General features: G+C 40.1%; 1 protein-coding gene across 1 annotated transcript in view; it reads left to right on the top strand.

The window, feature by feature from the left end:
• Positions 1 to 2323: 2323 nt before the first annotated feature.
• Positions 2324 to 12962, top strand: part of LOC307001474 (uncharacterized protein) — a 33460-nt gene continuing 22821 nt past the window's right edge. The window contains exon 1 of the mRNA XM_079617989.1: positions 2324 to 2384. The gene's annotated coding sequence lies outside the window, so the exon portion shown is untranslated. The remainder of the gene's footprint in view (positions 2385 to 12962) is intronic.

Below are 12962 nucleotides of genomic sequence, written 5' to 3'. Positions count from 1 at the left end.
GCACTGAGAACGCTTTGTGTGGTTTTGGGCTATTGGTTTAATGTGTAACATTGACATTTATGTACATTTGGTGTGTGTGAGATTGTTGCATTTCTGTGTTTAGATGCATGTAATTTTAGTCTTAGTTTAAACACTAAGTGTATTATAATATTTATTATATGAAATACTGACTATATTGGTATTTATAATATATTTGTATTTATATTTTTATATTATTCAGAATATATGGTATATATTTATGTGACTATCAATATTGTTGTTGACACCATAGCTTTTCTATTTCTACAGGTTTATAACCTGCTATTTGTGGATGAAACAACTGTCTGTGGAAAATGAGACAGTACAAATAAAAAACCACAACGAGTTAAAACAACGTGTCCTCTCCTGACGCCCCGTTCGGTGGGGAGATTCTTAAAGAACCGAACACACAGAGCATTTCAGAACACCTCCAGGACCCAGAAAACACCTCAGACCCCAGAGGGTTAAAGCACTCTTGCATGTCCACAGTCTCATTTAAAGCTAAAAGGTGATCGAGTTTTTCGGTCGCTGACACACACAAAACTCATTTGTCCACTGCGAATAAATTGCCATTCAAATGCATGAGTTTTATCATGAGTTTTATTACTGGCCTGGCATTCAAATTACAAATGCAAAGCAGGTCCTATCTGAATAGGGCTTTTGTGTGCAACATGTCATAAAGTTTCTATTAAGTTCCTTAGAAGGCTATAAGATATGATTAAAACAATATAATGGTGTTTGGATTCTGCTTTATATCCAGTCATTAAGCTTCAGTTAAATAGTTAAGAGACTACATTCAGCTGGTTTATATTGCTCACAAGCCCCTTCTTTAGAAGTGTACATTAGGGCCATCAAATGATTACTCGTGATTAATCATATGCAAAATAAAAGTTTGTGTGTGCGTGCATGTGCGTGCGCGTGTGTGTGTGTGTGTGTGTGTGTGTGTGTGTGTGTGTGTGTGTGGTGTATAATTATTATGTATTTATAAAAACACATAACACATTATACACATACATTATATATTTCTAAAAACACATTATATATTTTTTTATATAATCATATAAATGATATATAAATATAAAAATACATGTACATGTAAACATATCTTATGTATATACAGTACATGTATGTGTGTGTATTTATATCATGTATTGTATAGAAATAAAGGTGACTTGACTATATGACTGAAGCACTGTCTTGTTTTGGTTTTAGATATTAGTTTCAACATTGGTTCAAACTTGTATATTTTAAATCAATAGCTGTAGTTAGAACTAACAACACAATATCAAAGACTTTGATTATATACAGAGAGACACGAAAGGGATGCCATGTCATCAACGCTCTTTATTTTAGTTTTAGAGTCTTTAGTAATTATGGCCAGATGTAACCCTATCATTAAGAAACATTAGATCACAACCATCAGACTGTACGCAGATGATACTACTCTTTTTCTCAGAAAGCTTGAGAGATCTGTTCCAGCATTGATCAAATTGACTGATAGTTTTGTAAAGTTCTCTGGCTATAAAATGAATAATAAAGGCATCATCCACCTTCACTTTATAAATGCAATCAATGGCTTCAAATATTTGGATGTAGTTATAATTCCTCCCAATTACAATCTAGTTACAACAAAAGTCACTGAATCTGTAGACAGGCAGTCTTTCCTAACAATCTCTTTGATTGGCATAAGCATTACAAAGATTGACATTCTTCTTGGGAAGAAGAAATTCTTCTCAAATTCCTGTATTTATTTTGATCTACCGTAATCCACTTTCCCCATCCACTTGGCTTTTTCCTGTGTGAAAACACACGCACGCACACACACACACACACACACACACACACACACACACACACACACACACACACACACACACACACACACACACACACACACACACACACACACACACACACACACACACATACACACACACATAGTGAATAGTGAATTCTTGGCTGCTTAAATTGTCCACTTTTGATATATTTTACAGTCTCTTGCTCAAAGTGACATTTAAAACATTGTATTGTGTGTTACAAAACAGAATGGCTGACAAAAATGGATAAAATTACCTTACACAGAATTAACTCTGAACAATGAATAGTGTGAGCAAAACACACTGTTTTTGCAGTTTTTTTCACATTTTACTAATGTAATAGTATATGTACTTCTATAATTCTTTCCCCCAGGTTCTGCTTGAATACTAGAAAAAAACATTAGCCAATTGCAGGGACTAGTCTAATCGGGGCTTGTGGGTGTGTTTCTTCAGGAGCTTTATATAAGACAGAAATCTGTCAGAGAGGCATCATCTCTCAGACTTGATCGAGAAGAAGCTGCTCTTGAGACTCAGTCTACAGTCGACCAAGTAAGTATGTTACTAACATTGAGCTTCTGTGAGCCCATATTTCATTTAAAGACCTGTATTCAAAATTATTTTGTTATACTGACATTTTAATTGTGCTAACTATTATTTAATATACAGAAATTGAATATTTGGTAATTTTACAATACTGTTCCATCATTATTGAGTAACTACACAGGAACAAATGAGTGATACAATATTAACACTAGTAACTACTATTAACTAACAAGAAACTCTAATTAAAGAATTAGTAAGTAATAGTGCTTGGTTGAAAGAGGTAGTTCACTATTAGCTAATCAGTAACTACTATTTTTTCATACCACCTAGAGGACTATACAATTCATTCTAAATTGAAGATCATAGTAACCCACTAGTAATGACTCAAGTATTACAAAATCTGTCAGAAGGAATTACTAGCTTACTACCTAGTAAAGCTTACAGTGACTTCAGTCATTACTAGAGAGTTATCATGTTTCTCACTTTAGAATACTGATCCGAATAATTAGAAATTCTACCAGAAAGACTCAGGAGGCAAGATAACATATGAATAAGATTTATTTAACAGTTTTATGCAAATTAGTATCAAATGGATAAAATGATAAGTTATTTGGCGTAGGCCCCGTCCGTAATCTAAATCCGGAGGGTTAGCAGACACTCGCAGCGAAGAGGAAGGCAAGGGCGGAGCATACCCCAAAGAACAGAGAAAGGAATTTGTTACGCACCAGTTGGAGTATTCTTTGGATGAAGAACCTAATATATTTAGGCAAAGAAAATAGATTATATTATTGAAAAATATACAGACATTGACATAGGTGTTATAATCATTAAACAGAGCTAACCATTTGGCCATTGCCTAAAGTGTTGTGAGTAGTGCCATGTTAGGCAGTTCAGACAGGACCACTTTGGCAAGTTACTTGAGGTTATTAAACACAATTTATCTTTGGCAGTATGGTTCATTATACAGATGAATAACCCTCTGGGGTCTAAGGTGTTTTTGGGGTCCTTGAGATGTTCTGACATGCCCTGACATTTGTGCTTTTTTCAGTTGCTTATAAACATTAATGGCAAAGCTGTAATTACACTATTTATCACAAACAGGGCTACCATAATATGTGAGCAACGTGTACATGTTTGAATTTTTGCAATACTAAGAGAATAATGTTTATGCATGGTTATTGGATTTGTTTTTAATTCCATTTCTGAAATAAGGCAACAAAACACATAGTAAATATGTGTCCACAAGACTTCTGAGTAATGGATGTTGTCGCCTAAAGTCTTTGCTTCAAAATGTTCTGAAAATCCTCCTGCCTAATCATTCACATAAAACAATACATTGATTTAAATTTTAAACACAGATTTACTGTGAGTGTGTGTCACGTAAGGTGGCCTTCTGCTGCATGCAAACGGACTCTTTTGAGGAGACAGTGGATTTCCAAATGTGTTGCCCTGATTCCACGTGCTATGCTCGAATACACTGCAGTCTCAGTCTCGTTCGTATATAATCAATATAATCCAAATATAAATGAAAGTCAAAAACACATTTTTGGTACATAGTCATACCTGGAAACAAATCCTGTTCAAATAGGCTATATGAGCCGTTCTACAGAATTGGTTCAATGTTTGAGTTGGAAACATTCAATTCAATTCAAATTTATTTGTATAGCGCTTTTCACAATACATATTGTTTCAAAGCAGCTTTACAGAAAATGCATTTCAGAAATGTACATAGAAAAATACAGATCAGTTAACCATGTATTAATTTAGGGCATAACATATCGCCGGCGTTGGGTCGTCTCTTCACAGGCGTCGAGTCGTCTCATCACAGGCGTTGGGGCATCTGAAGTCTCCATGAGAGGCTGGATACATAACTGGAGCTGACGAACTCTATTTGAGTTATAGGGACAGGCGTCCCGAGATAACAACAAAAAAGGCAGATGGGAAATAATTAGCGTAGCTGCTGTTCTTAATATGAATGCATTTGATCTGATTTAACTGTAGTATAAAAGGTATGAGATGCATCATGTGAATGCTTGGCTAAAGAGATGCGTCTTTAATCTAGTTTTAAACTGGGAGAGCGAGTCTGAACCTCGGACAATATCAGGAAGGCTATTCCAGAGTTTAGGAGCTAGATGTGAAAACACCCTCCCTCCTTTAGTGGACTTAGATATCCTAGGTACGACCAGAAGCCTCGAATTTAGCGATCTTAAAGAGCGCGATGGAATATATGGCGATAGAAGATCTCTTAAATACACAGGAGCTAAACCATTTAGGGCTTTATAGGTCAGTAGCAATACTTTGTAATTGATACGGAACTTAATAGGTAACCAGTGTAGAGATGATAAAATTGGTGTTATATGATCATATTTTCTTGACCTAGTAAGAACTCTAGCGGCTGCATTTTGGACTAACTGTAGCTTGTTTACGGAGGATGCAGGACAACCAGCTAATAGAGCAATACAGTAATCTAGTCTCGAGGTCATGAATGCATGAACTAACTTTTCTGCATCAGAAACTGATAGCGGGCCCTATCTTGCACCCAGCGCAATTGACTTTGTACACCGACGCATGTATCATTCCTATTTTGCACCCGCGCACAGCGGACTTTTCCCTCCACAGACGCACGTCGGTAAATTAGGGAATGAACTTGCGCTTGCGGGGGCGGTTCAGCGCAAAGAGGAGTGTGTTCCGGCGCAAAACTCCCCTGGTGCTATTTTCCAGTTTTAGAAAGCAATTGCGCCACTGACCAGGAAAAAAACAGTCTAAAGACAGTGGCGCGTTGCGCGTTAGTGATATGGTATTTTAAGGGCGCGTGCTTGGCCATAATGCAGTGTGTTAACGCGCATCCACTTTGATTCTCTAATAATTATAAACAGACGCAGCAGTTTTCATTTTTGCAAATCATACGTTATTACAAGGAAAAATATTAACACACGAGGGAAATCATTGTTGTGTCCGTGAAGATGTGAAAAAAGATCTATCTAGATTAAAAATAAATAAATCTAGATTAGGCTACACATTTACTACCCAAATTATACGCCTGTTTAACTGAAGCTAATTTGTGGGTTTCTCCATCATCCCCAATGTCACTTCTCTGTGTTTTACGGCCCTGACGAGAACGTCGGTCTCCTCGGCTGTGAACGCTCCTGGCGTGCGCTGGCAAATCCGCCGTTATAATAGCAATCCGCGTTGGAACAAGCGCGCCGGCTCTTAAAGGGAATGTGAGAGGACGCTCTGATTGGTTTATTTCACGTTACGCCCAAACCACACCTATGAGTAATGAAGCGACTTCAGACCAACACATGTTAGATTTGCGTCGGGCGCAAGAGTCGTTTATCCCGCCGGTATAATAGCAACAGCGCCGGGATCCGCCCACAGAGATACTTGCGCTTTGACACAAGGCATTTCTTGTGACATTTGAAATATGGTTTTCAAAAGAAAAGTTGCGGTCTAGTATAACACCCAGATCTTTTACTGTAGAGGATAAAGTAACAGGACGTCCTTCTAGATTGAGGTTGTATTGTGAGAGGTTTTGTGGGCAGTTTTTTTGACCAATCAGTAATACCAGGGACCAATAATTTAATAGCAGGGTTCTTACAGGTTTCTTCAAGTTAAATTCAGGTCTTTTTAAGACCTTTCTAAGAACATTTATGTAAAAAATTAATACCTATTTCACGTCCCTACCAGCAAAGAAAAACAAAATCCTTGAACTTGTGTTAATTTATTTTTCAAATGTGGAATGGGTAAAAGATAAGAAGCCAAGCAGGTGTGAAAAATAAAAACATTTCAGTAGGCCACAAGAAAGTTTGCCGAACAATGTTAAGTTGTTTTTTAACATTAGCTAGCTACTTATTCCATGCTGGGATTGTTGTCACAGTACCAAAATGTCAGTATTCGGTACCAATACCTGTGAAAATCCACGATTCTCTGTACCAAAGCTTAATTTAGATTAAATTTGCATAGCCTATATTAGAGTGTATATCCATTTGTTAGATAACATTAGATAAAATGACCTAACAATAAATAATAGTTATATACGGAAGCAATTATTCTCCTTGGGGTAATTTAAAAATAGACTACTAATACATTTTTTACATCAAAAGTTTTATCTGTTCATGAACAATCAAGTGTTTGTATTAAATAACATTCACTAACATACATTAATGTTGTAAAAATATATTGTTCACTCAATGTGTTGATGTTAGATAAGGCATTGAGTAATGTTAATGAATGGTATCTTATTGTAGTGTTACCAACTAAACAGGAGATAAAACGTGTTTTATTTGACTTGACTGTCCTTTTATTTAATCCAAAACTGCGTTCATATTTAACTTTCAAAGGCCTTTTTAACTTGATACAACCGCACACAATACCACTTTAGGGGCCGTTCACATATCGCGTTTTATGCGCGTGCAAATTCGTTATTTCAAATGTAGGCGCGCGGCTTATAATAGAAGCATCCAGGTCATGTGACAAAAACCAGCGGCCTTTCCGTAACAACATGGAAAGCTCGGCCGAACAGCTGATCATAGCTGTACAGGGCGGCTTTTTATTTCTCATCTCAATGAATATATCTAGTATCTAGTAGTAAAGCTAATGCAAGGGCTAGAAATCAATTAATTATTTGATGATACTTCCTCGTCGTCAACATGGAGAGCGCAGTTTTCACCGCTTTCTCCTTTCCACAAGCGCGTGCTTTCCCGTTGCGTCTGTCGTTGCTATGCAACCATGAACAGAGGCGTGCCTGGAAAACGAATTTGCACTCGCCAAAAACGCGCTATATGAACGGCTCTTTTCTTGTCAACAAGTGGATTCAGAGCCACCACATTAGGAGCGCTGCCGGTCGCCGTGTGTTTATGAAGAGGACGCAACTGTGCACCTTTCGGACAGTGCATCATTAACCCGATACTTCGGTACCACCGGAAAAAAAAAAAGCTGGTACCGTAACCATTTAATTTTTTTAGTACCGAAATGGTAGGCTACCGTCTGTGAAAAATACAATACGGAGAAGTTACATAAAGCAAAATTTTTAAGACCCAGACATCAAAATTCAAGTCTTTTTAAGGTATTATTTCCAAAAGAATAAATTCAATGCTTTTAAGGCTTTTTAAGACCCCGCGGGAACCCTGTAATAGAAGAAAATTACCTGTCATCCAATATTTTATATCTTTAACACACTCTGTCAATTTAGATAATTTAGTGTTATCATCTGGTCGTGATGAAATATAAAATTGAGTGTCATCAGCATAACAGTGGAAACTTATTCCATATTTTCTTATAATATTACTAAGTGACAGCATATAAATTGAGAATAGCAGAGGGCCTAACACAGATCCTTGCGGCACTCCATAATTTACTGACGTTTTATAACTGCCAGCTTGAACGTTTTTGGAACGTGACCTAAAGATAGTAATATTGAGAAGAGGCTCTTCCACTACAGGTAACACTTCTTTCAGTAGTTTAGTGGGTATTGGATCTAATAAACATGTTGTTGGTTTAGATGCAGTGATAAGTTTATTTAGCTCTTCCTGTCCTATAGTTGTAAAGCGCTGTAATTGTTCTTGAGGGGCGATAATTTAGGGTTGAATCATAAGAATCATAGTAGAACCTCGGATTCATGAGGAACAGTGCCGTGCCGGGCCGGGCCGTGGCCACATGTGCTTTGTGGATTTGGAGAAGGCATTCGACTGTGTCCCTCGTGGCGGCCTGTGGAGGGAGCTCCGGGAGTACGGGGTCCGGGGGTCCTTTGCTAAGGGCTGTCCGGTCCCTATACGACCGGAGCAGGAGCTTGGTTCGCATTGCCGGCAGTAAGTCAGACTTCTTCCCGGTGCATGTTGGACTTCGGCAGGGCTGCCCTTTGTCGCCGGTTCTGTTCATAATTTTTATGGACAGAATTTCTAGGCGCGGCCAGGGGCCGGAGGGTGTCGGGTTCGGGGACCACACGATTTCGTCTCTGCTCTTTGCGGATGATGTTGTCGTGTTGGCCCCTTCAGACCAGGACCTTCAGCATGCACTGGGACGGTTTGCAGCCGAGTGTGAAGCGGCTGGGATGAGAATCAGCACCTCCAAATCCGAGGCCATGGTCCTCAGTCTGAAAAAGGTGGCTTGCCCACTTCAGGTTGGTGGAGAGTTCCTGCCTCAAGTGGAGGAGTTCAAGTATCTTGGGGTCTTGTTCACGAGTGAGGGAAGGATGGAACGGGAGATTGACAGACGAATCGGTGCAGCTTCTGCAGTAATGCGGTCGATGTACCGGTCTGTCGTGGTGAAGAAAGAGCTGAGCCGCAAGGCGAAGCACTCGATTTACCGGTCAATCTACGTTCCTACTCTCACCTATGGTCATGAGCTTTGGGTCATGACCGAAAGAACAAGATCCCGGATACAGGCGGCCGAAATGAGCTTTCTCCGCAGAGTGGCTGGGCGATCCCTTAGAGATAGGGTGAGGAGCTCGGTCACTCGGGAGGAGCTCAGAGTAGAGCCGCTGCTCCTCCACATCGAGAGGGGTCAGCTGAGGTGGCTCGGGCATCTGTTCCGGATGCCTCCTAGACGCCTTCCTGGGAAGGTGTTCCGGGTACGTCCCACCGGGAGGAGACCCCGGGGAAGACCTAGGACACGCTGGAGAGACTATGTCTCCCGGCTGGCCTGCGAACGCCTCGGTGTCCCCCCGGAAGAGCTGGAGGAAGTGGCTAGGGAGAAGGAAGTCTGGGCATCTCTGCTTAGACTGCTGCCCCCGCGACCCGGCCCCGGATAAGCGGAAGAAGATGGATGGATGGATGGATCATAAGACGCTGTCAAAGATTGTACATTTACAATTGTGTTTCTGATGCTTTCTATTTTCTCAGTGAAGAAATTCATGAAATCATTACTATTAAAATGTAACGGAATATTTTGTTCAGGTGATGTCTGTTTATTTGTTAGTCTAGCCACGGTGTTAAATAAAAACCTTGGATTATTTTGGTTATTTTCTATTAGTTTGTGGAGATGCTCAGCCCTGGCTGCTTTTAGAGCCTTTTTATAACGTGACATACTGTCTTTCCACGCGATTCTAAAGACCTCTAAATTAGTTTGTTTCCATTTGCGCTGTAAGTTACGAGTTTCTCTCTTGATAACATGCGTAGCACTGTTGTACCATGGTGCTTTACTTTTCTCTCTAACCTTTTTTAATCTAATTGGTGCAACAATTTCTAATGTACTAGAGAAAATGGTGCTCATACTGCTAGTCATTTCCTCTAGCTCATCTGTTAGTTTGGGTTCACTGAGAAGCTGAGATAGATCAGGTAAGCTATTCAAGAATGTTCTGCCTGGTCGATAACGCGGCGCAACATGACACATTTCAGCCGTACTTAGTATGCAAGTTACCAGGAAGTGGTCACTGACATCATCACTTTGCGGTATAATATCTATATCGGTTGGATCGGTTCCATATGATATAATTAAATCGAGTGTATGATTAAGACGATGAGTGGGACCACTAACGTTTTGCTTGACCCCAAAGGAGTTTAATAAATCTGTAAACGCAGCTCCTAACGCATCATTTGTGTTATCAACGTGTATGTTGAAATCTCCAACAATTATTGCCTTATCGGCATTGACCAATAGATCTGAGAGAAAATCTGCAAACTCTTTTAGGAAATCAGCGTAAGGCCCTGGCGGTCTATATACAGTAGCCAAGGCTAGAGATAATAGGGATTTTTTTCTTACATCTAGGAGCGTAACATTTAGCACAAGTACTTCAAACGAATTAAACCTGTGGCCTGTTTTCTGAGTAACATTAAGAATATCTCTATAGATTGTTGCAACACTGCCGCCACGACCAATCAGACGGGGCTCATGCTTATAACCATATCCTGGTGGAGTGGACTCATTAAGACCGGAATAATCATTCGATTTAAGCCAGGTTTCAGTAAGGCAAAGTACATCGAAGCTGTTATCAGTGACCATTTCATTTACAATAACCGCCTTAGGTGTAAGCGATCTAATGTTTAGAAGACCTAGCTTTAGAAATTGTTTTTGTTCACTAATATTGAGATTTTCTGGTTTAATCACAATTAGATTTTTCTTAGATCCTACAGTAGATGTATTGTTTGGCCTCACTAAACGAGGAATAGACACAGTTTCTATAAAGTGTTCTACACTGGTACTTATATCAATTAATTTGGGACAGCAAAGAATGTGATTTGGACTTTGACTTACTAGTCATATGGTGTGTAACGTCTTGGAGATGTTGTCCGACAGAACAGCCGCTCCGATTCTGCTGGGGTGCAGGCCATCAGCACGGTAGAGCCTAGGTCGCTCCCAAAACAGATTCCAATTATTTACAAAGAGCAGTCTCTGTTCATTACACCATGACATCAACCATTCATTTAGTGCAAACAATCTACTGAACCTTTCTTGTCCTTGTCGGTACGTGGGAAGCGGTCCAGACACGACGATCTTTGCTTCAGGCGATGTTCTGCGTACCGTCTCGATCAGGCTCCTGTAGTCCCTCTTCAGAACCTCCGTCTGCCGCAGCCTGATGTCGTTCACCCCCGCGTGCAGCACGACAGCTCCGACGCGCTCGTCACCGTTCAGGATCTCGGGGACCTGCGCAGCGACATCGAGAACACGAGCACGAGACGGAGAGGCAGAAAGCACTCCCTGTTTATTTTCTTTATTTTACAAAAGCACAATGTTTTGATTCGATTGTAAATGGACACATAAATAGTAGACATTTTACAGTTTATTTTATCATATTTCTTAAAGTGTAAATTTCAGGTTAAATTTTTCATGAAGATAATATAATGTGCTTATTAAATATAAAGATAAGAACCGCCCAGCATTGTTTTGTATGTGTTTTTATACCAAAATTCTGAATATAATATGAAAAGTTGGTACTTTTTACAGTGGTTTTAAGCCCTCCCCCTCCCTTCCACTAGGCTGCACGTGGCGTCATAAGAGGGACACCAAGCCTAGAGTTACCGTTAGTCTAATGGCAAGTAGGCTAGCAGTTATTGGAGACCTAGCCAGCAAAAATGGTTAACTATTGTGTGGGATGTATGAATACATCAAAAACGGGGGAGAGGCTCCACAAGTTCCCCAAGGACAAACGGCTGATTTGTGCCTGGGGGAGGTTTGTGACTACGAAGCGGGCAGATTTTACTGCTGCCTCTGTGACTAAGTCAGCCGTCATATGCGACGAACACTTCACTGCAGACAACTATGAACCTGGAGACATGCGTCGGTTCAATATGGGGTTTAAACGCGAGGAAGCTATTGGCAAAACAAACGGGTTCAGGCAGCATGCGTCAAAACCAGGATGCTTCATGAGGCACGTCAGATTTGCCAGTCGTGGGTTGAGCTGCTCCACTAAACTCCAAAACACGTTTACCGCATGGCAGCACATACTCTCCACTGCTGATTCCATTGGATGGTATAGCCCGCACAAACACAGCGATAGGGACATCGATCTCTCTTTTTCTTTCTGACAATTTGCATCGCTTATTAGTTGCATTTTAGCACAGGCAAATATCACGTTCTGTCAGCAGATGCCAGCAAAAGCGCCATTGTGCCTGTGCAGTGTGTGCATCTCTACAGCTCTGATTAGGACTACTAACACCATGCAAGTAAATAATGTCTTCAGTCGTTGTCCCTCCTTGCTATTCTACATGACGGCAAGATTTTGAAAAAACTTTGGCTTGTTCCCATAGACAGTATAGCTTGTTCCCTAATGTTATCTGGGATAGCACTAGGCTAATCTAAGCAGTAATGCCACGTATATATCCTCCCGGTCTAATAGGAGAATGGTAGTGGTTGGAGCGATTTGACAGCTGACCACAGCCTATTCCTACGTGGCCTGTCTGAACTAACGCTGTGCTCGATTTCAGACACGGCCACTTTGGCAAGTTACTTGAGTTTATTAAACACAATTTATCTTTGGTGGTATGGTTCCTTATGGGGATTCTTGCTCCATAGTTAATGGCAAACAGACCTTACGCATTGAAAACCAGGCCCCTACAGATATAGCAGCAAAGGGGTGTTCTTTCCAGAGGGAGAAAAACAGCAGACCCCCTTTTTTTCCTTTTTCTTTTTTAATATACATTTGCAGGCCCCTACAAATATAACAGCATGTTGCCCTTAACCAGATGACCTAATCAAGTATGTTGCTGGTACCCATAGCAATAGGCATGTTGTCAATACCCAAACTGCTTAAGCCGTAAACGTGCATGACATGCCGAATGGAATGAAGTGAAGATTGAGATGTCAAAATGAATCAGCTGCTTGCTTATGGTTTGTATATCTGCAGTCCTTTTCCAGTTTCCATAGAGACAAAGGCACCGCTGTACCTTGAGCTTAATGGTCAGGAAGTGCATAAAGACAAAAGCTAATGTCAGACTCTTGAATTGCTTGACTTAATCTTCATCTATGCCTCAAATGCTAAAATCAGTATTCTTCAATGTGATGTTTAGGTAAGAAAGCATATCTGAAAAAGATTCCTAAAATTTGTTATCCTTCAATGGTTATTCCTCTCAGATGTGCATGCTTGTTGTTTTAGTCTTGAGGTAATCCTTCATCAGTGCAAGTTGCCTTTTAATAATCTTTTACAAAATA

The sequence above is a fragment of the Phoxinus phoxinus genome (assembly GCF_949152265.1).
Source record: "Phoxinus phoxinus genome assembly, chromosome: 7".
Classification (NCBI taxonomy): domain Eukaryota; kingdom Metazoa; phylum Chordata; class Actinopteri; order Cypriniformes; family Leuciscidae; genus Phoxinus; species Phoxinus phoxinus.
Note: the sequence above shows the minus strand (reverse complement) of the source record. Positions and strands in the feature narration are given on the sequence as shown.